General features: G+C 46.5%; 1 protein-coding gene across 2 annotated transcripts in view; it reads right to left on the bottom strand.

Moving 5' to 3' along the window:
• Nucleotides 1-26,579, bottom strand: part of TSPAN14 (tetraspanin 14) — a 201,503-nt gene that overhangs the window by 147,599 nt on the left and 27,325 nt on the right. Inside the window, exon 1 of one of the 2 annotated variants that reach the window (XM_063958767.1) lies at nucleotides 9,162-9,444. The exons of the other annotated variant lie outside the window; for it this stretch is intronic. The gene's annotated coding sequence lies outside the window, so the exon portion shown is untranslated. Of the gene's footprint in view, nucleotides 1-9,161; nucleotides 9,445-26,579 lie in introns of those variants that run through there. 2 annotated transcript variants of the gene reach the window in all.

Here is a 26,579-nt window from a genome sequence, read left to right as displayed (position 1 = left end):
GCCTCTCGAGAGGGGGTGCAGCCTCACAGACTGACCCTGTTTTCATTACTCCGAGAGTCCCGGAGATGCTGGGCTGCCCACGGAAAATGTCTGCAGTGGCGGCTCCTACACTGTGACAGGAGCAAGTGCTGCGCGTAATGTGATAGTGCAGCACCGGGCTCTTGTCATTGAAGCAACCTAAAACTTAGAAAGTGCTAAGCTATTGTGTGTCAGCTGTACAGCTCACAAATGTTAATAGATATACATATACACCTCTTCTCAATTGTGCACTTCTGCTTTCAAATATTGGGTAGTTGAGTCCCAAATAATTATTATATGAAAACAAAAACAAATGGTTGAAAGCGCTGTCCACAATAAAAGAGTTTTTTTATTAAAAAATTATAGAATCATAATAATTTTTTAATAAAAAAAAACTTATTGTGGACAGCGCTTTCAACCATTTGCTTTTCTTGTCATTGAAGAGCTGACATTTTGGGATTACTCGTCGGCGGACCCTCCTGAGGTACGAGCAGAAATCTGACTAAACCTGTGCCACTATGCTAGTTGCGGGCTTAAGGTCCATACACACTGGGCTTTTTTGCCCAGTGTGTATGTACAGCGATGATCGCTGACATTGCTGGGCTGAAAAGCACACAGCGCTTTTCCCCGTTGCCCAGCGATGTCAGCAGGGCCCCATTTCCATAACAGGACGCTATGGAAAGCCACTCACCCCGCCGTTCATCTACTGGTAATACCAGTAGATGAACGGCGGCCGCCAGCGATGAAGCGGGAGCGAGCATCAGCGCTCATTGCTTGTGCATACACACTGGGCGGCTTTGAGCTAAAAGCAGCTCAAAACACCAAAAGTGACCTGCTTTCAGCTCAAAATCGCCCAGTGTGTATTGGCCTTTACAGTGTGCGCTAACTGCATTGTGCTGGGCACTTTAACTAGCAAATACAGTTTACCGTGACTAAACTCACAGTAAACTGCATTTTCTTACTTACGTGCTAGATGTGATGTGGGCAAGGAATAGCTCTGGGCCCTCATTACCAGCGTTATCCAATATCACCCTGAATTAAATTGCCCTGATTATTTATGCCACTGTGCATGTTCTGGTCTCTGCCAGTGATGTCAAGTAGGAGATACGGCCAAATAGGAGAGACGGCCGGGGAAGCCAGTGGATAATAGGTCTTATATTGGTTACTAGGCACTTTTTTGTAAGCCACTAATATAAAAGTACGAAAACCCAGATTTGTAAGCTAACTCGTGAGTAACAAGGAGCTAGTAAATTTGTAGTGGTATATTTGCTGAAGTGCGGGTTTTCAGAAGTGGAGATGCTGCCCATTGCAACCAATCAGATTATACTTATCATTTATATAGCACCTTTTAGAATAGCTAGAATCTGATTAGCTGCTATGGGCAACATCTACACTGCTGAAAACCTACACTTTAGTAAATATTGCCCTCAATGTTGCCTATGTTTCTGGGCCAAAATAATCTGTTTCAAACATTTTACTGTCTTCACAAACGTAATACTTTCAGGGGGGAAAAAATCCTATAATCAGCTACAATGTACAAACTATTAAAGGGTGAGAACAAACAAAAATGTAATTTCCTGTGAAGCTACGGTATAATTTAATAAAGGATGTGTGCACCATGTCAGTGTGTATTGTGCCAATAAAATAAATAAGAGGAAACAGCAGTTTCTTAACAGATAGGAGTATATCTTTCTAAACAGAAAGCATGACACATGCACCATCAGTACAAAAATGCAAAGTAAACATAAAAATAAGTACACAAAGACCTATAATAAAACTATATGTACTCCAAGGCACAAAACTGTCATAAATTAGTCATAACATTTGTGAGAGATTAAAGACAGAATAGAATTGATATAACTGATGAGTAGTATCTTTTTCACATTAAAGTTCTTGGAACCCATAACAATGATTCAACACATCAGATAAAGTCCAACAAAGAAACTATGAGGGGGGGGGGGGGTAGCAATAGCCAGTGAAGCGGGCGAGTTGCCGTGGCATTTAAATGCCGTCAATGGCAGCCCAACTCACACCCTTTGCCCGCCTAATTCTCACCACATTTACTCAAAAGTACTTGCTACCCTATGACTATACAACGTCAAAACAAAAATAACCACCCCATCTTAACAAAAAAAAACAGGACAAGCACGTGTGTTTGTGTGCGACATATAATACAGATGGCAAGCATCTCTGTAGAAAATCATTAATTATTACCAGTAATTTATATCGCGCACACAGAGAATATAAATATTTATCAATCATTAGCTAATTGTGTTTAATTTTTGGAGTTTTGACCGCATTTCCCATATGTACCAAGCTTCTGTAGATGGCAATACCTAATAGAAGCCTATGGGTTCTTCTCGCGTTCTTCCCAATCGGATCCCTCCTAGTGTCCACTGCATCATCTGGTGCAAATGCAGAAGGACTCCCCTGCCATAACTGCTGGTACAGTAAAAACTGTCTCAATGGAGCTATATTCCGAGTGAACAAGAGCAATTCATGTACAATATCAGCGGAGTTAATTCTTTAGGCGAGTACACACTATTCGATTCGGAACTTCCGGCGATGGACGACTATATTGTTGAACGGTATAGCGTTCAACGATATAGTGCTTACACACTAAACATCATCGTTCTACAATAACATTCAGTGACGTCACCTCCGGCATTCCCGAACATGCAGCTCAGCCCGACATTGACGGGTTGAGCTGCATGTCAGCTCAATATTGGTGAGCACTGAACGGCACGCGGGAGCGCGCATCGTTCATTGGTCACCAATATTGCCCCCATACACACTGAACGATGTCGGCCTAAAAATAAACTATAATGATATTTAAGTCGTTATCGTTAATTTTTAAGGCCGAAATCGCCTTGCGTCTACCCCCCTTTAGAGACAGAGGAGATTTAGAGATTTATCAGACCTTCTAAATAGGACAAGTGCTAGAAAGGAATCATTACCTGCTGCAGTATTAGTAATCGTGTAATGATTCATCTAAATAAAGGCGTTTTAAAAGACAGCAATCTGTACACACATACTGTTACAAAATGTACCATTGCAATTTCCTAACCAGCCCCATTGATTGGCACACAGACACCAACAGCTGAATCCAGGAAGCAAGGGCTGCAGACCCTGGTTTCTTGTGCTTCATTACACTACATTAGCAGACAACCACTTATCAGGTAACTACAGTTTGCAGAAGTGACACATACTGTACATGCACACTGAGTTAGTGGCTGTAAGTATTATGTGGACAGTGTATGCACGATTCCTACTTCAGACTAGTACAGTACATTGGCATAAAGAACTCAGGAAATGACACATTCATACCCCTTCCAGACAGAAACAGAAATTACCAGGTGAAGCAGTTCCACCCGGTAATTTCATGAAAAACACGGGTCCTTTTTCTGTGTGAAAGGGTCGACCCGTGTTGTAATTCCCGGGACTTCAACAGTGGAATCTACCAGGGTCGGAGACAAGGGAATTTCGACACGGGTTGACCCTTTCACACAGACAAAATACCCGTGTTAATCTGCAAATTATCGGGTCACAATTCTTGACCTGGTAATTTGCATGTCTGTGTGAAGGGGGGGTCAGGCATGTCCCGGCAAAACGACCCGGCATTGAAATTGCCGTGACTTTCAGACTTTTCTGTCTAACAGTGGTATAAGGTGTGTTTGTGAGATAATACACTCCTTGGGGTAAATTTACTAAGGTCCCGATTTTGACCGAGATGCCGTTTTTTCATCAAAGTGTCATCTCGGTAATTTACTAAACTCAAATCACGGCAGTGATGAGGGCATTCGTAATATTTGGAAGTCCTAGGAAAAAATCACGAATGAATACACCATTGGTCAAAACGCGGCTGTTTAAGTATGAATCTCGGTCATTTACTAAGAAGTGCAAAGCAAAAAAAAACAAAACACTGCCGTGAAAAATTACAACTCGTAAAAAAGTGCTTAAAAAAAACAGACCTGCTTTTTTTATCCGTGATTGGATAGGCATGCACGGATCCATGAGATCCGTGCATGTATATCAGTGGGAAGGGGTGGGAAAGTGATTATTTTCTCAAAAAAAATTGCGTGGGGTCCCCCCTCCTAAGCATAACCAGCCTCGGGCTCTTTGAGCCGATCCTGGTTGCAGAAATATGGGAAATAAATTGACAGGGGTTCCCCCATATTTAAGCAACCAGCATCGGGCTCTGCGCCTGGTCCTGGTTCCAAAAATACGGGGGACAAAAAGAGTAGGGGTCCCCCGTATTTTTAAAACCAGCACCGGGCTCCACTAGCTGGACAGATAATGCCACAGCCGGGGGTCACTTTTATATAGTGCCCTGCGGCCGTGGCATCAAAAATCCAACTAGTCACCCCTGGCCGGGGTACCCTGGGGGAGTGGGGACCCCTTCAATCAAGGGGTCCCCCCCCCAGCCACCTAAGGGCCAGGGGTGAAGCCCGAGGCTGTCCCCCCCATCCAATTGGCAGCGGATGGGGGGCTGATAGCCTTTTTTGAAAATGAAAAGATATTGTTTTTAGTAGCAGTACTACAAGGCCCAGCAAGCCTCCCCCGCATGCTGGTACTTGGAGAACCACAAGTACCAGCATGCGGCGGAAAAACGGGCCCGCTGGTACCTGTAGTACTATTACTAAAAAAATACCCAAAAAAAGACAAGACACACACACCGTGAAAGTAAAGATTTATTACATACATGCACACAAATATACATACATACTTACCTTATGTTCACACGCAGGTCGGTCCTCTTCTCCAGTAGAATCCAAGGGGTACCTGTTGAATAAATTCTACTCACCAGATCCAGGGTCCCAGGGTCCTCGGGGCAACCATTTGTAATCCAGGTACTTGAATAAAATAACAAAACGGATACCCGAGCCACGAACTGAAAGGGGCCCCATGTTTTCACATGGGACTCCTTTCCCCCGAATGCCAGAAACCCACTCTGACTTCTGTCTAAGTGGGTTTCTTCAGCCAATCAGGGAGCGCCACGTTGTAGCACTCTCCTGATCGGCTGTGTGCTCCTGTACTGAGTGACAGGCGGCACACGGCAGTGTTACAATGTAGCGCCTATGCGCTCCATTGTAACCAATGGTGGGAACTTTCTGCCCTGCGGTTGACCGAAAGTGACGTCACCGCTGAGCAGAAAGTTCCCACCATTGGTTACAATGGAGCGCATAGGCGCTACATTGTAACACTGCCGCGTGCTGCCTGTCAGTCAGTACAGGAGCACACAGCCGATCAGGAGAATGCTACAACGTGGCGCTCCCTGATTGGCTGAAGAAACCCACTTAGACAGAAGTCAGAGTGGGTTTCTGGCATTCGGGGAAAGGAGTCCCATGTGAAAACATGGGGCCCCTTTCAGTTCGTGGCTCGGGTATCCGTTTTGTTATTTTATTCAAGTACCTGGATTACAAATGGTTGCCCCGAGGACCCTGGGACCCTGGATCTGGTGAGTAGAATTTATTCAACAGGTACCCCTTGGATTCTACTGGAGAAGAGGACCGACCCTCGTGTGAACATAAGGTAAGTATGTATGTATGTTTGTGTGGATGTATGTAATAAAACTTTACTTTCAAGGTGTGTGTGTATTGTCTTTTTTTGGGTATTTTTTTAGTAGTAGTACTACAGGTACCAGCGGGCCCGTTTTTCCGCCGCATGCTGGTACTTGTGGTTCTCCAAGTACCAGCATGCGGGGGAGGCTTGCTGGGCCTTGTAGTACTGCTACTAAAAACAATATCTTGTCATTTTCACAAAAGGCTATCAGCCCCCCATCCGCAGCCAATTGGATGGGGGGGGACAGCCTCGGGCTTCACCCCTGACCCTTGGGTGGCTGGGGGGGGGGGGGGGCCTTGATTGAAGGGGTCCCCACTCCCCCAGGGTACCCCGGCCAGGGGTGACTAGTTGGATATTTGATGCCACGGCCGCAGGGCACTATATAAAAGTGACCCCCGGCTGTGGCATTATCTGTCCAGCTAGTGGAGCCCTGTGCTGGTTTTAAAATTACGGGGGACCCCTACTCTTTTTGTCCCCCGTATTTTTGGAACCAGGACCAGGCGCAGAGCCCGATGCTGGTTGCTTAAATATGGGGGAACCCCTGTCAATTTATTTCCCATATTTCTGCAACCAGGATCGGCTCAAAGAGCCCGAGGCTGGTTATGCTTAGGAGGGGGGACCCCACGCAATTTGTTTTTAAGTTTTACAGTGTTTATTGAAAAAAAAAAAAATGAACCCCAGCACGGATCACACAGATCCGGCCGAGATTCATTTTGAAAAAGTCGGCAGTGTTTTGCTAATCACTGCCGTAAAAAACTGAAAAAAAAAAAACGAATGACATCGACATCGGAAAACCCGAAAAGGCAAAATACGGCAGCTTAGTAAATTAGTCGTAATAAATTCAAAAAGTTGCAATTTTACACTGTCGATGTCATTCGTGATTGAACTTTGACCTCAAACGGGAAAACACGAATCTTAGTAAATTTACCCCCTTGACCGCAAATCTAATTGTAACGTTATTAGAAAATATGTTAGCACCGCTTTCATTGATTGTACTGTACTGTAATGGACATGTACTTATTGTTTTAAATGACAAACCAAATAATATCATGCAGAATTAATTTTAAGTGAACCCAGGATGAAAATAAAGACACATGGGGGAAAAATGTATTAACCCTTCTGAAAACTGGAGAAGTTGCCTATAGCAACCAATCATCTTGTAGCTAGCATTTAACAAGTGCATTCTATAAAGCGGGCAACTTCTCCACTTTTCAGAAGGTTCCCCACCCCACATGGTTCTGTAACAGGGAGTATAGACCCCTGATGCTGGTGACCCTGTAGTTGCACCCCATGTACTGTGTGTGGTAGGTGTACATTTTCTTCTTATGCTTTAACTACATAACTACCCTTGTGAGTTTAAAATGATAATTCTTTTTAGGCTCTGCTGCCCGGCCTGCTTTTAATTAATACCCCTTTCAGACTGCCAGCAATAACCTGGTTTATTACACTTGAACGTGCAGAAACCTGGGATTGCAGCCCTGTCAGAAAGAGGCCAGTTAAAATGGCGACCAGCATACCGACACTTATTCTCCCTCGTGGGGGTCCACGACCCCCCTGGAGGGAGAATAAAATAGTGTGGCGCGCGTAGCGCACCACCGTGCCCGTAGCGTGGCGAGCGCAGTGAGCCCGCAAGGGGCTCATTTGCGCTCGCCACACTGTCGGTAAGCCGGCGGCCGGCCTCCCGGCGCCGGTATGCTGGTCGCCGGCAGATCGTAGTGAACCCAGTTAAAATAACCCGGGTCGAGACAGTATTTCAACTTGGGTAGCAAGCAGGGTTAATCACGCGTTCAACCCGGCTCACGGTGCAGTGTGAACGGGTAATGTGGGTAACCTGATGCGACCCGGCACCAGTTCACTGAATAGAAAGAGGAGGCACTTGGAGATCATCTCATCTCCAAGTATCACCTCCGCACGTGTCGGCAGTGACATAATAAGCCGGGTTGGGCCGCTAGTTTAAAAGGGGTCTCAGCTGGGTTGCACCTGTACTTAGCCCTTACCACCATGGCTCCAAACTGGATTAATATTTTCGGATCATAGCCATTTACACTGCACACGGGTGTCTCAGTAATTGCAGCATTAGCCCCAGTAGAGATCCCAGCTCCACACCCTCCCCCCACCCCCCCAATGTCACAGGCCCCACCCCTGGTTAAGTGTCAGCGCTGCAGGAAACAGGAATCAGTGTTCACATGCTGTAAATGGGAGCAGGGTCGTATGACCCAGTTACCCATTTACACTGCGCTTTAACCTGGGTCCTTCCCAGGACCAACCCTGCAGCCCGTATTAACTCTTTTCCAATTAGACACAGCCCGGCTTATACCAGCAAAGGAAAAGGCGTATAATACAGCAGATAGAGATCCCTGTCTCGTCTGCAAGGAAAAATAAAAAACCTTTGCTTAAATACACTCACAGAAGCATAATCTATGCCCGAGGAACAAATAAACCGCCAATCAGTATCAGCAAAGCATCCACAAAATAGCCAAATATAAGAGATGCGCTACTGTCGGAAACCTTCACGTTCATTCAATTTTAGCACCTGCCCCTGACCACCAGTAAATAATGCTGTACTCCCCGACGTATATGTGTCTTTCTTGCGGTTTTTATCCATTTTCAATTGGGCACACCCATAATGTACTGTACTTGGCCTATATCAGAAGACCACCAGGTTTTAACATTCCGGCAGTTGAGTTGCCTGCCGTCATGTGACCAACGCCAGAATCCAGACACCACTCAGAATCCCAGCACTGGAACAACACTGACCGCCAACATCCCGAAGGAAAGTATCGGTGTCACTGTTAGGGCCCGGGGTGGGTTACGGTTAAGCACTATGGATGGGGGGGTTAGCCCTAGCCACCACCCCCAGTGGGTTAGGGATAGGAGAGGGGGAAAATAATTACCCCGTTCCCTGTCTGCATTCTCAATCTTGGGATGCTGGTGTCAGTCATGTGACCACCAGCATCCTGACAGCCGGGATCCCATACCCAACCCCGCCAGGCACATGCAGGCATAAGTAGTAGTGTATCCCATACCTGCATGGGTCACTACCACACGCACCCACTGCTCTTACCATACGCAGGTTAATTATCACTACAGAATCTGGCCTAACAATCATTCTGCATCTGCCCCACTATGGGAAAGCGCTGCGCTTAATCAGGGACAAGACAATCACTACAACTAGAACTAAAGATGTGTTATGACACTGCCACACTTATTATTACACCCTCGCACTGATTATTACACTGCCACTCTTTATTTATGTTTTATTAATGTTACCACAGTAAGCTAAAGTACAGTGTTTATCAACCTGCTTCTAAAAATACACATATATATTTGTAAACTCAAATGCACTTGCCAAACAGCAATGCTGACAACACAACAATGTAACAGTGTAAGTAACCCTTTCAGTGCTGGAAACACCACCAGGGCCACATCACTGCTAGTTGCAGGCATTAAGCTGTGTATTGACATTTTGTGGGGGTTCTCCCTCCATTAGTTTCCAGCCTCTTCCGTGCCCGGGCTCCACATCATATATGTAAAGTACACATATAAAATACATACAGTACATGCAATAAACAGGCGCTCACCTCGCCGCTCCGGGCCAACATGCAGGAGAACACAATGTGTAATGAAGTTGCTGCAGAAAGTTGTGTGATCACACACAGTCAGTGTGTACAGCCCGGGCTCCTCCTACACATCACACAGGAAGCACAAGGCAGCAGCGCTCCCCAGTCCCCGGCTTCCATGTAATAATGTCAGTGGGAGGAGAGACTGACTAGGCTGTGTCATACACTGACTGATAGCAGAAATCTCTGGCTACAAGCCCATGATACAGTAGTATGTGCGGGAGGGAGGAGGAGGGTGACTGCAAGCACAGGCTGGCTGCTGCTGCTCAGTGTGAGGTGGAAGGAAGCTGATGATGACGTCTGTGGTTCCACGCTCAGGGTGATTTCATAAAATCTTAATGGCTAAAGAATGTGCTCATCCCAAAGGGCAGAAAACGTCATTAAGATTATCTTTTCACTTTAGGCTTTGCAAACAATAGTAAGCAACAGGTAAACAAGATTAATGTCTGCTGCTCAATATTCATTGCATAGTTGCCTACCCTCCCTCATTCTGCAGGAGACTCCCTGAAATAGTAGCGTTCTCCCTCACTCCCTGAATGGTCCCTCAATCTCCCTGAAAAAAAAGAAATCATAGATACATACATTTAAATGGTATCATCAGTGCCATTTCCCTGTATTGGATATAAGGCACAATGATCCCTATGGCTACATGCATTTTAAAGGTTTCTTGTGGCCACTTACAGTATATGGAACCTCTTGTAAAACACAATACACAAACAAATCCTGCAAAATATAAGTCTTTTCTTCAACAAGTAGATCTTACTAACTTTGGGGCTCATTTACATTTGCATACCCTCCAACTGTACCTTTTTAATAGGTACAGTACCTTTTTTTCATGGTCTGTACCGATTTTTGGCTCTCCAAACTTCCATTGAAAGTATAGGAAAAGGGGCGTGGCCACGCCCCCTTTACCCGCGGCCACGCCCCTTTTTCGGATTTGTACCGATTTTTCTGTGTAAAATGTTGGAGGGTATGCATTTGGATGCAAGTCATTTTCATGACACAACTCTCAGATGTAGCAGTACACGTCCGCGCTGATAGGTGTTACTTTCACAATCTCCCTGAAATGCTTTTTCAAAAGTAGGCAAGTATGATACACTGCAGTGTAAGGGAAGTTTATACATGTAATAAAAAGTATGCCAAATGTGAGTAAACTTCAAAGGATTGTATATACTAGATAGATAGATAGATAGATAGATAGATAGATAGATAGATAGATAGATAGAAAGTGTTCGGCGCCCCCGGCAAACTATAAATTTACTTTACAAAGGGACAGCGTGCGTCAAAAAAGGATGTGGTCTCACGAGGAAGGGGCGTGGCCGCACAATAGTACCCCCATTTAAACCGCCCCCAGTAGTAGCGCCGCCTACACATAACGACCCCAGTAGTAGCACTGCTTACACATATAATGCCCACAGAAGTGCATTTTATTCACATCCCCCCCACACATAAACATACATAAATACACATACATACATACATACATACATACATACACATATACACAGACTTTCTCACTCTCCCTGGCTGGCAGGATCTGGAGCAGCATGTACTCCTCTGCGGCACTGCAGTGTGCTGGTCCTGTGTAGCTCCACCCCCTTTTCGTCCGATTAGTCACTGACTCACTGCGACTGTCACAGGAGGAGGAGAGGAGGCTTTAAGCTGCCAAGGCACTGCCTGTCATGCAGTGACAGGCACAGCAGCCAGCCTGCAGCAGTAGGCAGGACAGGCACATAAGCCAGGGATGCAGAGCAGGGAGAGTGCCTCTCCTGCCAACCTGGAGCCTACCAGCTCTGCATCCCTTTGCTGAACGGGTAGCGCCGGGCCTGTATATATATATATATATATATTTCTCTAACGTCCTAGTGGATGCTGGGAACTCCGTAAGGACCATGGGGAATAGACGGGCTCAGCAGGAGACTGGGCACTCTAAGAAAGAATTAGGACTACTGGTGTGCACTGGCTCCTCCCTCTATGCCCCTCCTCCAGACCTCAGTTAGAATCTGTGCCCGGAAGGAGCTGGGTGCATTTTAGTGAGCTCTCCTGTGCTTGCTAATAAGAAAGTATTTTGTTAGGTTTTTTATTTTCAGAGAGATCTGCTGGCAACAGACTCTCTGCTACGTGGGACTGAGGGAAGAGAAGCAAACCTACCAACTGCGGATAGGTTGCGCTTCTTAGGCTACTGGACACCATTAGCTCCAGAGGGATCGAACACAGGAACTCACCCTTGGTTGTCCGTTCCCGGAGCCGCGCCGCTGTCCCCCTCACAGAGCCAGAAGTCAGAAGCCGGCGAGTGAAGCAAGAAGACATCAAAATCGGCGGCAGAAGACTCCTGTCTTCAGATGAGGTAGCGCACAGCACTGCAGCTGTGCGCCATTGCGCCCACACTAACCCACACACTCCGGTCACTGTAGGGTGCAGGGCGCAGGGGGGTGGCGTCCTGGGCAGCAATTGAGTACCTCCTGGCAAAAATAGAGCATATATACAGCTGGGCACTGTATACATGCATGAGCCCCCGCCATTATTTTTCACAAAATCGCGGGACAGAAGCCCGCCGCTGAGGGGGCGGGGCTTCTTCCTCAGCACTCACCAGCGCCATTTTCTCTCCACAGCTCCGCTGAGAGGAAGCTCCCCAGGCTCTCCCCTGCAGAATCACGGTAGAAAGAGGGTGAAAAAAGAGGGGGGGCACATAAATTTAGCGCAAATTCACTAATACAGCAGCTACTGGGTAAACACTAAGTTACTGTGTAATTCCTGGGTCATATAGCGCTGGGGTGTGTGCTGGCATACTCTCTCTGTCTCTCCAAAAGGCCTTGTGGGGATTCTGTCCTCAAATAGAGCATCCCCTGTGTGTGTGGTGTGTCGGTACAATTGTGTCGACATGTTTGACGAGGAAGGCTATGTGGAAGCAGAGCAGGTGCAGTTGAATGTGGTGTCTCCGCCGACGGCGCCGACACCTGATTGGATGGATATGTGGAAGGTGTTAAATGATAATGTAAACTCCTTGCATAAAAGGTTGGATAAAGCTGAAGCCTTGGGACAGTCAGGGTCTCAACCCTTGCCTGATCCTACAGCGCAGAGGCCGTCAGGGTCTCAGAAGCGCCCACTATCCCAAATTGTTGACACAGATATCGACACGGATTCTGACTCCAGTGTCGATGGCGATGATGCAAAGTTGCAGCCTAAAATGGCTAAAGTCATCCGCTACATGATTATAGCAATGAAGGATGTATTGCACATTTCAGAGGTAAACCCTGTCCCTGACAAGAGGGTTTATATGTTTGGGGGAAAAAGGCAAGAAGTGACTTTTCCCCCTTCACATGAGTTAAATGAGTTATGTGAAAAAGCTTGGGATTCTCCTGATAGGAAAGTGCAGATTCCCAAACGGTTACTTATGGCGTATCCTTTCCCGCCAACGGACAGGTTACGCTGGGAGTCATCCCCTAGGGTAGACAAAGCTTTGACACGCTTATCTAAGAAGGTGTCCCTGCCGTCACAGGATACGGCCTCCCTAAAGGATCCTGCGGATAGGAAGCAGGAAGGTATCCTGAAGTCTGTTTATACACATTCAGGTACCATACTGAGGCCGGCAATCGCGTCGGCCTGGATGTGTAGTGCTGTAGCAGCATGGACAGATACTCTGTCTGAGGAACTGGATACCTTGGACAAGGATACTATTTTACTGACCCTGGGGCATATAAAAGACGCTGTCTTATATATGAGGGATGCCCAGAGGGACATTTGCCTACTAGGCTCTAGAATAAATACAATGTCGATTTCTGCCAGAAGGGTCCTGTGGACTCGGCAATGGACAGGTGATGCCGACTCAAAAAAGCACATGGAGGTTTTACCTTGTAAGGGTGAGGAATTGTTTGGGGACGGTCTCTCGGACCTAGTTTCCACAGCTACGGTTGGGAAGTCAAATTTTTTGCCATATATTCCCTCACAGCCTAAGAAAGCACCGTATTACCAAATGCAGTCCTTTCGATCACAAAAAGGCAAGAAAGTCAGAGGTGCGTCCTTTCTTGCCAGAGGCAGGGGTAGAGGAAAGAAGCTGCACAATACAGCTAGTTCCCAGGAACAGAAGTCCTCCCCGGCTTCCACTAAATCCACCGCATGACGCTGGGGCTCCACAGGTGGAGCCGGGAGCGGTGGGGGCGCGTCTCCGAAATTTCAGCCACCAGTGGGTTCACTCACAGGTGGATCCCTGGGCTATACAGATTGTGTCTCAGGGATACAAGCTGGAATTCGAAGTGATGCCCCCTCACCGTTACCTCAAATCGGCCCTGCCGGCTTCCCCCATAGAAAGGGAGGTAGTGTTAGCGGCAATTCACAAATTATATCTCCAGCAGGTGGTGGTAAAGGTTCCCCTCCTTCAACAGGGAAGGGGTTACTATTCCACAATGTTTGTGGTACCGAAACCGGACGGTTCGGTCAGACCCATTTTGAATTTAAAGTCCCTGAACATTTACCTGAAAAGGTTCAAGTTCAAGATGGAATCGCTCAGAGCGGTCATTACAAGCCTGGAAGAGGGGGATTTTATGGTGTCTCTGGACATAAAGAATGCTTACCTGCATGTCCCCATTTATCCACCTCATCAGGCGTACCTCATAATTGCGGTACGGGATGGTCATTACCAATTTCAGACGTTGCCGTTTGGTCTGTCCACGGCACCGAGAATATTTACCAAGGTAATGGCGGAAATGATGGTGCTCCTGCGAAAGCAAGGAGTCACAATTATCCCATACTTGGACGATCTCCTCATAAAGGCGAGGTCCAGAGAGCAGTTGCTGATCAGCGTAGCACACTCTCAGGAAGTGTTGCAACAGCACGGCTGGATTCTGAATATTCCAAAGTCGCAGCTGATTCCTACGACGCGTCTGCCCTTCCTGGGCATGATTCTGGACACGGACCAGAAGAAGGTGTTTCTCCCGGCAGAGAAGGCTCAGGAGCTCGTGACTCTGGTCAGAGACCTCTTGAAACCAAAACAGGTGTCGGTGCATCACTGCACGCGAGTCCTGGGAACGATGGTGGCATCATACGAGGCCATTCCCTTTGGCAGGTTCCATGCGAGGACCTTTCAATCTGTTGGACAAGTGGTCCGGATCGCATCTTCAGATGCATCGGCTGATCACCCTATCCCCCAGGGCCAGGGTGTCTCTTCTGTGGTGGCTGCAGAGTGCTCACCTTCTCCAGGGCCGCAGGTTCGGCATACAGGACTGGGTAATGGTGACCACGGATGCAAGCCTCCGAGGATGGGGGGCAGTCACTCAGGGAAGAAACTTCCAAGGGCTGTGGTCAAGTCAGGAGACCTGTCTGCACATCAATATCCTGGAACTAAGGGCCATATACAACGCCCTGAGTCAAGCGGAGCCTCTGCTTCGCAACCAACCAGTGCTGATTCAGTCAGACAACATCACCGCAGTGGTTCATGTAAACCGCCAGGGCGGCACAAAAAGCAGGGTGGCGATGGCGGAAGCCACCAGAATTCTTCGTTGGGCGGAGAATCACGTGCAAGCACTGTCAGCAGTGTTCATTCCGGGAGTGGACAACTGGGAAGCAGACTTCCTCAGCAGGCACGACCTCCACCCGGGAGAGTGGGGACTTTATCAAGAAGTCTTCACACAGATTACAAATCGATGGGAACTGCCACAGGTGGACATGATGGCATCCCGCCTCAACAAAAAGCTACAAAAGGTATTGCGCCAGGTCAAGAGACCCTCAGGCGATAGCTGTGGACGCGCTAGTAACACCGTGGGTGTTCCAGTCGGTCTATGTGTTTCCTCCTCTTCCTCTCATACCCAAGGTGCTGAGAATCGTAAGAAAAAGAGGAGTGAGAACAATACTCATTGTTCCGGATTGGCCAAGAAGGACTTGGTACCCGGAACTGCAAGAAATGTCACAGAGGACCCATGGCCTCTGCCTCTCAGACAGGATCTGTTGCAACAGGGGCCCTGTCTGTTCCAAGACTTACCGCGGCTGCGTTTGACGGCATGGCGGTTGAACGCCGGATCTTAGCGGAAAACGGCATTCCGGATGAAGTTATTCCTACGCTGATAAAGGCTAGGAAGGACGTGACAGCAAAACATTATCACCGTATATGGCGAAAATATGTTGCTTGGTGTGAGGCCAGGAAGGCCCCTACAGAGGAATTCCAGCTGGGCCGGTTCCTGCACTTCCTACAGTCAGGAGTGACTATGGGCTTAAAATTGGGGTCCATAAAGGTCCAGATTTCGTCCCTATCCATTTTCTTTCAAAAGGAACTGGCTTCACTTCCTGGGGTTCAGACGTTTGTAAAGGGAGTGCTGCATATTCAGCCCCCTTTTGTGCCACCAGTGGCAGCTTGGGATCTTAACGTGGTGTTGAGTTTCCTGAAATCTCACTGGTTTGAGCCACTTAAGACCGTGGAGCTAAAGTGTCTCACGTGGAAAGTGGTCATGCTATTGGCCTTAGCTTCGGCTAGGCGTGTGTCAGAATTGGCAGCTTTGTCATGTAAAAGCCCCTATCTGTTTTTCCATATGGACCCCTATCTGGTTTTCCATATGGACTCATCCGCAATTTCTGCCGAAGGTGGTGTCATCTTTTCATTTGAACCAACCTATTGTGGTGCCTGCAGCTACTCGTGACTTGGAGGATTCCAAGTTACTTGATGTAGTTAGGGCTTTGAAGATTTATGTAGCCAGAACGGCTGGAGTCAGGAAAACTGACTTGCTGTTTATTCTGTATGCATCCAACAAGCTGGGTGCTCCTGTTTCAAAGCAAACTATTGCTCGCTGGATCTGTAACACGATTCAGCAGGCTCATTCTGCGGCTGGATTGCTGCATCCAAAATCAGTAAAGGCCCATTCCACAAGGAAGGTGGGCTCTTCTTGGGCGGCTGCCCGAGGGGTCTCGGCATTACAGCTTTGCCGAGCTGCTACTTGGTCGGGTTCAAACACTTTTGCAAAATTCTACAAGTTTGATACCCTGGCTGAGGAGAACCTTGTGTTTGCCCATTCGGTGCTGCAGAGTCATCCGCACTCTCCCGCACGTTTGGGAGCTTTGGTATAATCCCCATGGTCCATACGGAGTCCCCAGCATCCACTAGGACGTTAGAGAAAATAAGATTTTACTCACCGGTAAATCTATTTCTCGTAGTCCGTAGTGGATGCTGGGCGCCCGTCCCAAGTGCGGACTTCTTCTGCAAATACTTGTATATAGTTATTGCTTAATAAAGGGTTATGTTTTGTTGGCATCCGTTTGTTGATGCTCTGTTGTTGTTCATACTGTTAACTGGGTATGTTATCACAAGTTATACGGTGTGATTGGTGTGGCTGGTATGAGTCTTACCCTGGATTCCAAAATCCTTTCCTTGAAATGTCAGCTCTTCCGGGCACAGTTTCCTTAACTGAGGTCTGGAGGAGGGGCATAGAGGGAGGAGCCAGTGCACACCAGTAGTCCTAATTCTTTCTTAGAGTGCCCAGTCTCCTGCGGAGCCCGTCTATTCTCCATGGTCCTTACGAAGTCCCCAGCATCCACTACGGACTACGAGAAATAGATTTACCGGTGAGTAAAATCTTATTTTATATATATATATATATATATATATATATATATATACACACACACACACACACACACACACATATATTACACATAAATACATATATATATACACACACACATAGATAGATAGATAGATAGATAGATAGATAGATAGATAAAGTATATAGATAGATAAACCTCCCGTCACGCTGCATAACCCTATCCCTACCACCGCCGCCTAAACCTAACCTCCCTTGCCCCCCACCCCTCCCTGCGGCTTACCTCTTCCGCAGAGCAGTGTCAGGACGTTTGGCAATCCGGGATGTCTACCTATTCAGGATGCCGATGTCGGCATTACGAATAGTGTCGGGATTCCGGCGTCGGTAATCTGACTTCCGGGATCCCGACAGGCGGGATCCTGACTGAATCCCTATATATAGATTTATATATTTATATAGCTATATAATCCTACGCAACCAAGCTGCCGCACTCAGAGACTTGTGGTGGGAAAAATTATATTGAGGAAAAAAATTTAAATCTTCAGGGTTTTTAGCCCTAAGTATAATAGATGATACAGAAATCCAAAGTGTACCTCACAACTCTCTCTCTTTTTGACCAAAGTCTGACTGTTCCTTTTATACTCTATTTTCAATATATACAGGCTATTTTATTGCTCAGTGCTACTTTACTTTGATCTCTCTAATGGGATCAGTCAGATTGGGTTCACAGCTCACAAGAGAGATGTACTAAATCCTGGAGAGTAATAAAATGGAGAGAGATAAAGGGGTCTATGTATTAAGACTTGAAAGGTGGAAAGTTCTAAAGCAAAAACTGCGGTAAAAACCCAGAAAATCCAGTTTTCAGAGTTTTTATTGCATTCTTGTATGTACCAAGCTCCGGAATGACCTGATGGGTAACACCATCTTTATGTGGCATTAGCCTATAGAAGGGTCCCCTGAGAGGTATCTAATTGGATCACTTCCAGCACCCCCAGTGTCCTCCGCATTGCAGGAGGGTACCCAGTTTCTAAACCCAGAAGTCCTATGTTCGCAAGGACAGCTCTCATCGGGAGAGCTGTCCTTTGCGATACTAATCTTAAAATTCTGTTTTCTCATACTACCTAGAGGATGCTGGGGTCCACCTCAGTATCATGGGGTTATACCAAGGCTCCAGTATGGGCGGGAGAGTGCAGATGACCCTGCAGCACTGATTGACCAAACTTGAGGTCCTCATCGGCCAAAGTGTCAAACTTATAAAATTTAGCAAATGTGTTTGACCCTGACCAAATAGCTGCTCGGCAAAGTTGTAAAGCCGAGATGCCCCGGGCAGCCGCCCAGGATGAGCCCACTTTCCTAGTAGAATGGGCCTTCACCGACTTCGGTACCGGCAAGCCTGCCGTAGAATTAGCGTGCTGAATCGTCCCTCTGATCCAGCGCGCAATAGTCTGCTTAGAAGCAGGACACCCAATCTTGCTGGGAGCATACAGGACAAACAGAGCCTCTGTCTTCCGTATCCGAGCTGTTCTTGTGACAAATCTTCAAAGCTCTAACCATATCTAGAGACTTTGACTCAGTGAAAGTGTCAGTAGCCACTAGCACCACAATAGGTTGGTTTATGTGGAAGGACGAAACCACCTTTGGAAGAAATTGTTGACGAGTTCTTAACTCTGCCCTATCTTCATAGAAGATCAGGTAAGGGCTCTTGTGAGACAAGGCCCCCAACTCAGACACCCGCCTTGCGGATGCAAAGGCCAAAAGCATCACCACTTTCCAAGTGAGAAACTTCAATTCTATCTCCTGCAGAGGTACAAACCAATCTGATTGAAGGAACTGCAACACCACATTAAAGGTCCCATGGTGCCACTGGAGGCACAAATAGAGGCTGGATGTGCAGAACCCCTTTCACGAACGTCTGAACTTCTGGAAAGGAGGCCACTTGTTTTTGAAAGAAAACTGATAAGGCCGAAATCTGGACCCTGATTGACCCCAATCTAAGACCCGCATCCACACCAGCCTGCAGAAAATGGAGAAAACGTCCCAACTCAAACTCTTATGTAGGAGCCTTCTTGGATTCACACAAAGACACATATTTTCTCCAAATACGGTGGTAATGTTGAGACATTACTCCTTTCCTGGCCTGAATAAGAGTGGGGATGACTTCCTTGGGAATACCCTTTCGGGCTAGGATCCGCCGCTCAACAGCCATGCCGTCAAACGTAGCCACGGTAAGTTTTGATACACAAACGGCCCCTGCTGTAGTAGGTCTTCTCAAGGAGATAGCGGCCAAGGATCTGCTATGAGTAACTCCTGAAGATCTGGATACCAAGCCCTCCTTTACCAGTCTGGGGCAATGAAGATTGCTCGAACTCTTGTTCTTCTTATTATCTTGAGAACTTTTGGAATCAGTGGAAGTGGAGGGAAAGCATATACCGACCGAAACACCCACTGGGTCACCAGTGCATCCACTGCTATTGCTTGAGGGTCTCTCGACCTGGAACAATATCTCTGAAGCTTCTTGTTTAGACCAGATGCCATCATGTCTACTTGAGGAACTCCCCAAAGACTTGCCACCTCTGCGAAGACTTCTTGGTGGAGGCCCCACTCTCCTGGATGGAGATCGTTTCTGCTGAGGAAGTCTGCTTCCCAGTTGTCCACTCCTGGAATGAAAATTGCTGACGGAGCTCTTACATGTCTTTCTGCCCAGAGGAGAATCTTTGTCACCTCTGCCATTGCCGCTCTGCTTTTCGTTCCGCCTTTCCTGTTTATGTACGCGACTGCTGTTACATTGTCCGACTGGATCTGCACGGGTTGATCTTGAAGAAGATGTACTGCTTGTAGAAGGCCGTTGTAAATGGCTCTTAATTCCAGAACGTTTATGTGAAGGCAGGCTTCCTGACTTGACCATTTTCCTTGGAAGCTTTCCCCCTGTGTGACAGCTCCACAGCCTCAGAGACTTGCATCCGTGGTTTCCAGGACCCAGTCCTGAATCCCGAACCTGCGTCCCTCTAATAGGTGAGAACTGTGTAGCCACCACAGGAGCGAAATCCTGGCTTTGGGGGATAGGATTATTTTCCGGTGCATGTGTAGGTGGGATCCGGACCACTTGTTCAACAGGTCCCAATGGAATACTCTGGCATGAAATCGGCCAAACTGTATGGCCTCGTAGGCCGCTACCATTTTCCCCAACAACCGAATGCATTGATGGATCGACACGCTTGTTGGTTTCAATATTTGTTTGACCATTTTCTGGATTTCCAGAGCCTTTTCCACTGGAAGAAATACTCTCTGTACTTCTGTGTCCAAAATCATCCCTAAAAAGGAAAATCTTGTCGTTGGTTCCAACTGCAACTTTGGAAAATTCATGATCCAACCGTGTTGTTGGAGTATTGACAGGGAGAGTGCGATGTTCTGCACCAACTGTTCCCTGGATCTCGCTTTTATCAGGAGATCGTCCAGATAAGGAATTATATTGACTCCTTTTTGACGAAGGAGGACCATTGTCAGGTCAGGGTGTTTTTGTGAATCCGTTAACCCGGGACCAACCACAGGTGTAGGTGCTGGGGTATGAAGAAAGCAGGGAGGACGAAGAAAGTTCCGTTTCATATATTTATTAAAAATAACAATTCAGTAAAGAGTTAAATGACAAGTTGTTAATCATCATATTATACTGAAGTATTGCAGGAATGGCAGAAATAATATGCAGGATAAATCTCAAAAACAAATAAAAGAAATGTTCATGGAACTGTATATAAAACAATCTGATGAATAAATGTTGAATTGTCTAAATATAAACAAGCTTTGATGCTGAACTGCAGAATGTGTTTAACTGGGTAATGCAGACATGAAGAAATAACTGTAAGGATTTGCAATGGAGTTTTGAGAGTTAACTGAGAGGCTGTGAAGAATTATCCTTGTTATGGTAAAGTACTGAATTGGGTTACTTGCGGGTTCCGGAGATCACTGTGAAAACTGTAGCAGATGACAAGGTGATGAACGGGTTAAATGCAGAGTAGAACAAACGAACAGCTGAGGGTAGTGGAATCCTCCAAACTTTGTATGGTTGAAGGCAGGCAGACAAGGTAACCTCATGCAAGACTCTGGGAATCCAACTGTTTCCAGTAGGTGTGCAATTAACTGACAGCACAGCGGAGAGCCGGTGGATCTTTAGCAGTGAAGGCTGCAGACGGACCTCTGGAAACGGAGGCGATATCTGGACCACGGGAATCACACAGGAATGCACGGAGAGAGCTCAGAGCTAGAGCACAGCGTTGATACAACAAAGCACTGGCCCAGAGTAACATAATCCCTGCCTACTTAAAGGCAGCACAAGCACGGGATTGGCTTACACCTGCCCACAGGTGTTTTCACAAGTGCTCTGTATTACCTATTTGGTCTCCAACATGGCCACCTCCTATACAGCAGACACACCGCAGTGCCTTAGGCCATTTGGTCCCCGCACTCCCAGTTCCCAGACTCTGCATTACCTGTGCCACTGATCACGCCGCGTCCCCACACGGGCGCACAGCACCGCGAGCAACCACACTGGCAACGGACGAACCCCAGAACCCGCAGAGGTGAGAGACCGGTTCGTGACAGTACCCCCTCTTCTAAGGGTGGTCTCCGAACACCTTTGAACCTTATCAGGATTTTTGGAGAAGTATTTCTGTACCAGTCTTGGAGCATGAACATCTTTAGAAAAAACCCAGGATCTCTCCTCCGGACCGTAACCCTTCCAGTCGACCAAAAACTGTAAACGTCCATATCGGGAACGTGAGTCCACAATCTCTTTAACTTCAAATTCCTCATCCTGCAAAGAGTGAACTTTAGGAGATTTGGACTGGGCAGTACGAAATTTATTGAGAATCAAAGGTTTCAATAAAGATGTATGAAAGGCGTTAGGAATTCTCAAAGACGGTGGCAACTTGACTTTGTATGACACAGGATTGAGTACCTTTACAATGGGAAATGGACCAATAAACTTGGGAGCAAATTTCTTAGAAGGAACTTTGAACCTGAGATTGCGCGTAGAAATCCAAACTTGGTCTCCCACCTTGTAATTCGGTACAGCTTTACGTTTTCTATCTGCAAAAGATTTATAACGAGCGGAAGTTTTGACCAACGACTTACGCACACAACTCCAGATTCTAGATAGACGTTGAAGCTCTTGATCTGCTGCTGGAACCTCTAGGGCTGGCAATGGATGGAACTCTGGCACACGAGGATGAAAGCCGAAGTTAATATAAAAGGGCGTAGATTCTGAAGACGAATGGAAGAGATTATTATGAGCAAATTCTGCCAATGGAAGGTAGTCAACCCAGTCATCCTGTGAGGACGATATATATAGCTGGAGAAATGTTTCAAAGGTCTTGGTTTACTCTCTCAGTTTGTCCATCTGTCTGAGGATGATATGCAGAAGAAAAATTCAACTTGACATTTAAAGATGAACAAAGCGACCTCCAGAACTTGGCCACAAACTGTGTTCCCCGATCAGAGATGATCTCTCGAGGAAGGCATGCAACTTGAAGATTTCAGAGATGAACAATCTGGCTAGTAAAGGGGCTGATGGTAATCCAGTTAATGGAATGAAATGTGCCATTTTCGAAAATCGATCCACTATCACCCAAATGGTATTTCGCCCTTTTGATGGAGGTAGATCGGTCACGAAATCTATTGAGATATGAGTCCATGGTTGTTTGGGTATGGATAATGGATGTAATAAACCTGTTGGAGAACTTCTTGGACTCTTATGTTGGGCACATTTAGGACATGCTGCTATAAACTCTTGGACATCGGCTTTGAGATGTGGCCACCAATAAAACTGTTGAATAAATTTGAGAGTCTTTAGAACTCCAGGATGACCCATGAAGGAAGAGGAGTGAGCCCAGGTAAGCAGCCGTTTACGAAGATTTGTGGCGACAAAGGTCTTGCCAGGCGGAGGAACTGGAGAGGTTTGAGTCATTAAAAAGGACGTAGGATTCACAATGGCTTGATTCGTGGTAGCATCATTTAATTCAGAAGAAGCAAAGGACCGAGAAAGGGCATCTGCCTTTTTGTTCTGAGACCCTGGTCGATAGGTGAGCTTGAAATTGAATCGTATGAAGAAAAGCGCCCATCTAGCTTGTCGTGGATTCAAGCACTGAGCTGACTGCAGATATAGAAGATTCTTATGATCAGTATAAACTGTAATGCGATGTTGTGCTCCTTCTAGAAGGTATCTCCACTCCTCAAATGCCAACTTGATGGCAAGTAATTCTTGCTCACCGATTGCATAATTACGTTCGGCCGGGAGGAACTTACGGGAGAAATATCCGCAGGGATGGACCTTTTTATCTTCAAAGACTTGTGACAACACAGCTCCTACTGCTTCTGTAGATGCATCCACCTCTAGTAGAAAGGGACGATTCAAATCAGGCTGTCGAAGAATGGGGGCTGACACAAAGGCTTGCTTTAAATCAGAGAAGGCTTTGATTGCTTCAGAAGACCAGTTCGTAGGATTTGCTCCCTTGCGAGTTAGGGCTGTAATGGGAGCAGCTAACGTAGAATAATTCTTAATGAATCTCCTATAGAAATTAGCAAAGCCAAGAAATCGCTGAATCCCCTTGAGAGTCGTAGGAGTGGTCCAATCTCGGATAGCTTGTACCTTACCGGGATCCATACATAGCTCTGATCCAGAAATGATGTAACCAAGGAACGGTATGGAAGATACTTCAAAGGTGCACTTCTCTAACTTACAATAAAGTTGATTTTTCCTCAGACGTGTCAGTACCTCTTTAACTTGGTGACGGTGAGACTTTAGATCCTTAGAGAGTATTAGGATATAATCCAGGTACACTACTAGACACTTGTAGAGAAGATCACGAAAACGTTCATTCACATAGCTTTGAAAAACTGCAGGTGCATTACAAAGACCAAAAGGCATTACAAGGTATTCGTAATGCCCATCCCGGGTATTAAAAGCAGTCTTCCACTCATCCCCTGCCCGGATGCGGATTAAATTGTAGGCCCCTCGGAGATCCAATTTTGTAAACACAGTAGCTCCCTTTACCCGATCAAATAATTCTGGAATTAAGGGTAATGGGTACTTGTTTTTCACAGTGATCTCATTGAGTCCACGGTAATCTATGCATGGTCGTAACCCACCGTCCTTCTTCTTAACGAAAAAGAATCCGGCTCCTGCAGGTGAAGAAGATGGTCTGATAAATCCTTTGGTTAGATTTTCCTGTATATAATCAGACATAGCTTGCGTCTCTGGGATGGATAGCGGATAAATTCGTCCCCTAGGAGGGGTTTTGCCCGGAACCAGGACGATTGGGCAGTCCCATTCGCGATGAGGAGGTAGAGAGTCTGCTGCTTGTTTACTGAAAACATCCGCAAAGGATTGATACACCGGAGGTAGGTCGGGAAGGCTAATTGACCGGAGAGGTACAATTGAGGCTAAACAGTCCTTGGTACAAGATTTACCCCACGAAAGGACTTCCATGGTTTGCCAATTAAGTTGAGGATTATGTTTCTGCAGCCAAGGTAAACCAAGTATCACATCTTGAGAGGCTTTGGGAATCACGTAGAAGGAGATGTATTCGGAATGGAGCACACCAACTTTCATCTTGAGACATACGGTTCGATGAGTAATTATACCATCTGGAATTCGACTTCTATCCACTGCTGTAACAGCAACTGCTGCTTCCAGAGGCATGGTTTGAACTTTAGACCGTAAGACAAAGGCTGAGGAGATGAAGTTCTCGGCTGCCCCGGAATCTAGGAGAGCTGAAACTTTCACTGTAGAACTTGGAACTTCTAATTGAATAGACAAGGTCGGCTCTTTCCCAGAACGTAATTCTAAAGTAACTCCTAGCTTAACCTCTCTTGAATAAGCTAGGAGCGAGAGTTTCCCGGTCGGAGTTTGCAGAATTTAACTAAATGTTCGGAGGACCCACAGTACATGTAGAGGTTACCCTGTCGACGACGAAGTCGTTCCTCCTCTGTGAGGCGAGAGCGCCCAATCTGCATAGGTTCTTCTGTCGTTACCGGAGACTGTGATGAAGAATCTTGTCGAGGCCTAGGATGATAACGTGGACTGGATCGCTCTGCCCTGGATTTCTCTAAACATCGCTCCCTGTAGCGTAGGTCAAGTTTGTTACAGAGAGAAATCAATTCATCCAGTTTAGTTGGCACATCCCGGATAGTTAAATCATCCTTGATTCTCTCTGAAAGTCCATTCCAAAACGCGGCGATCAGGGCCTCCTCATTCCAGTTTAACTCTGAAGACAACGTGCGAAACTGAATAATATATTGACTGACAGGACGTAAACCTTGACGTAGACGGAGAATCTCCAAAGATGCTGAGGTGGTCCTGCCTGGTTCGTCAAAGATACTCCGGAAGGATGATACGAACTCCTTGTAATTAGAGAGGATAGGATCACCTCTTTCCCATAATGGTGATGCCCACTCCAGAGCCTGACCGGAGAGGAGGGCAATAATATATGCAACCTTAGAATGAGCTGATGGGAAACTGGCAGACAACAGTTCGAACTGGATCTTGCATTGATTCAGGAATCCTCTGCAAAGTTTTGGAGTTCCGTCAAACTTACTCGGAGAGGGTAACTGCAAGCGGGACGTAGGCAGCGTCACAGGAGAAGCTGTAGTGGTAACTGGGACAACCGAAGTTGGAATCTGGTTTGAGACGTTTTAATAGCCGTATGAAGAGTCTCTAAACGGTCTGCCATAGTTTGCATAAACTGCACTATTTGTGTCTGTATAGACTCCTGGTTTTCCAGACGGGAAAGGATATCTGACGTAGCACCGCCTCCTGCGAATTGGTCACTTGACGGATCCATGTGGCCAGTGCTTACTGTCAGGTCCGGGTGTTTTTGTGAATCCGTTAACCCGGGACCAACCACACGTGTAGGTGCTGGGGTATGAAGAAAGCAGGGAGGACGAAGAAAGTTCCGTTTCATATATTTATTAAAAATAACAATTCAGTAAAGAGTTAAATGACAAGTTGTTAATCATCATATTATACTGAAGTATTGCAGGAATGGCAGAAATAATATGCAGGATAAATCTCAAAAACAAATAAAAGAAATGTTCATGGAACTGTATATAAAACAAGCTGATGAATAAATGTTGAATTGTCTAAATATAAACAAGCTTTGATGCTGAACTGCAGAATGTGTTTAACTGGGTAATGCAGACATGAAGAAATAACTGTAAGGATTTGCAATGGAGTTTTGAGAGTTAACTGAGAGGCTGTGAAGAATTATCCTTGTTATGGTAACATAAAAAATAAAAGTACTGAATTGGGTTACTTGCGGGTTCCGGAGATCACTGTGAAAACTGTAGCAGATGACAAGGTGATGAACGGGTTAAATGCAGAGTAGAACAAACGAACAGCTGAGGGTAGTGGAATCCTCCAAACTTTGTATGGTTGAAGGCAGGCAGACAAGGTAACCTCATGCAAGACTCTGGGAATCCAACTGTTTCCAGTAGGTGTGCAATTAACTGACAGCACAGCGGAGAGCCGGTGGATCTTTAGCAGTGAAGGCTGCAGACGGACCTCTGGGAACGGAGGCGATATCTGGACCACGGGAATCACACAGGAATGCACGGAGAGAGCTCAGAGCTAGAGCACAGCGTTGATACAACAAAGCACTGGCCCAGAGTAACATAATCCCAGCCTACTTAAAGGCAGCACAAGCACGGGATTGGCTTACACCTGCCCACAGGTGTTTTCACAAGTGCTCTGTATTACCTATTTGGTCTCCAACATGGCCACCTCCTATACAGCAGACACACCGCAGTGCCTTAGGCCATTTGGTCCCCGCACTCCCAGTTCCCAGACTCTGCATTACCTGTGCCA

The sequence above is a fragment of the Pseudophryne corroboree genome, chromosome 3, assembly GCF_028390025.1.
Source record: "Pseudophryne corroboree isolate aPseCor3 chromosome 3, aPseCor3.hap2, whole genome shotgun sequence".
Lineage (NCBI taxonomy): Eukaryota > Metazoa > Chordata > Amphibia > Anura > Myobatrachidae > Pseudophryne > Pseudophryne corroboree.
The sequence above is the reverse complement of the archived record's forward strand: the minus strand, read 5'-3'. Positions and strand labels throughout refer to the sequence as shown.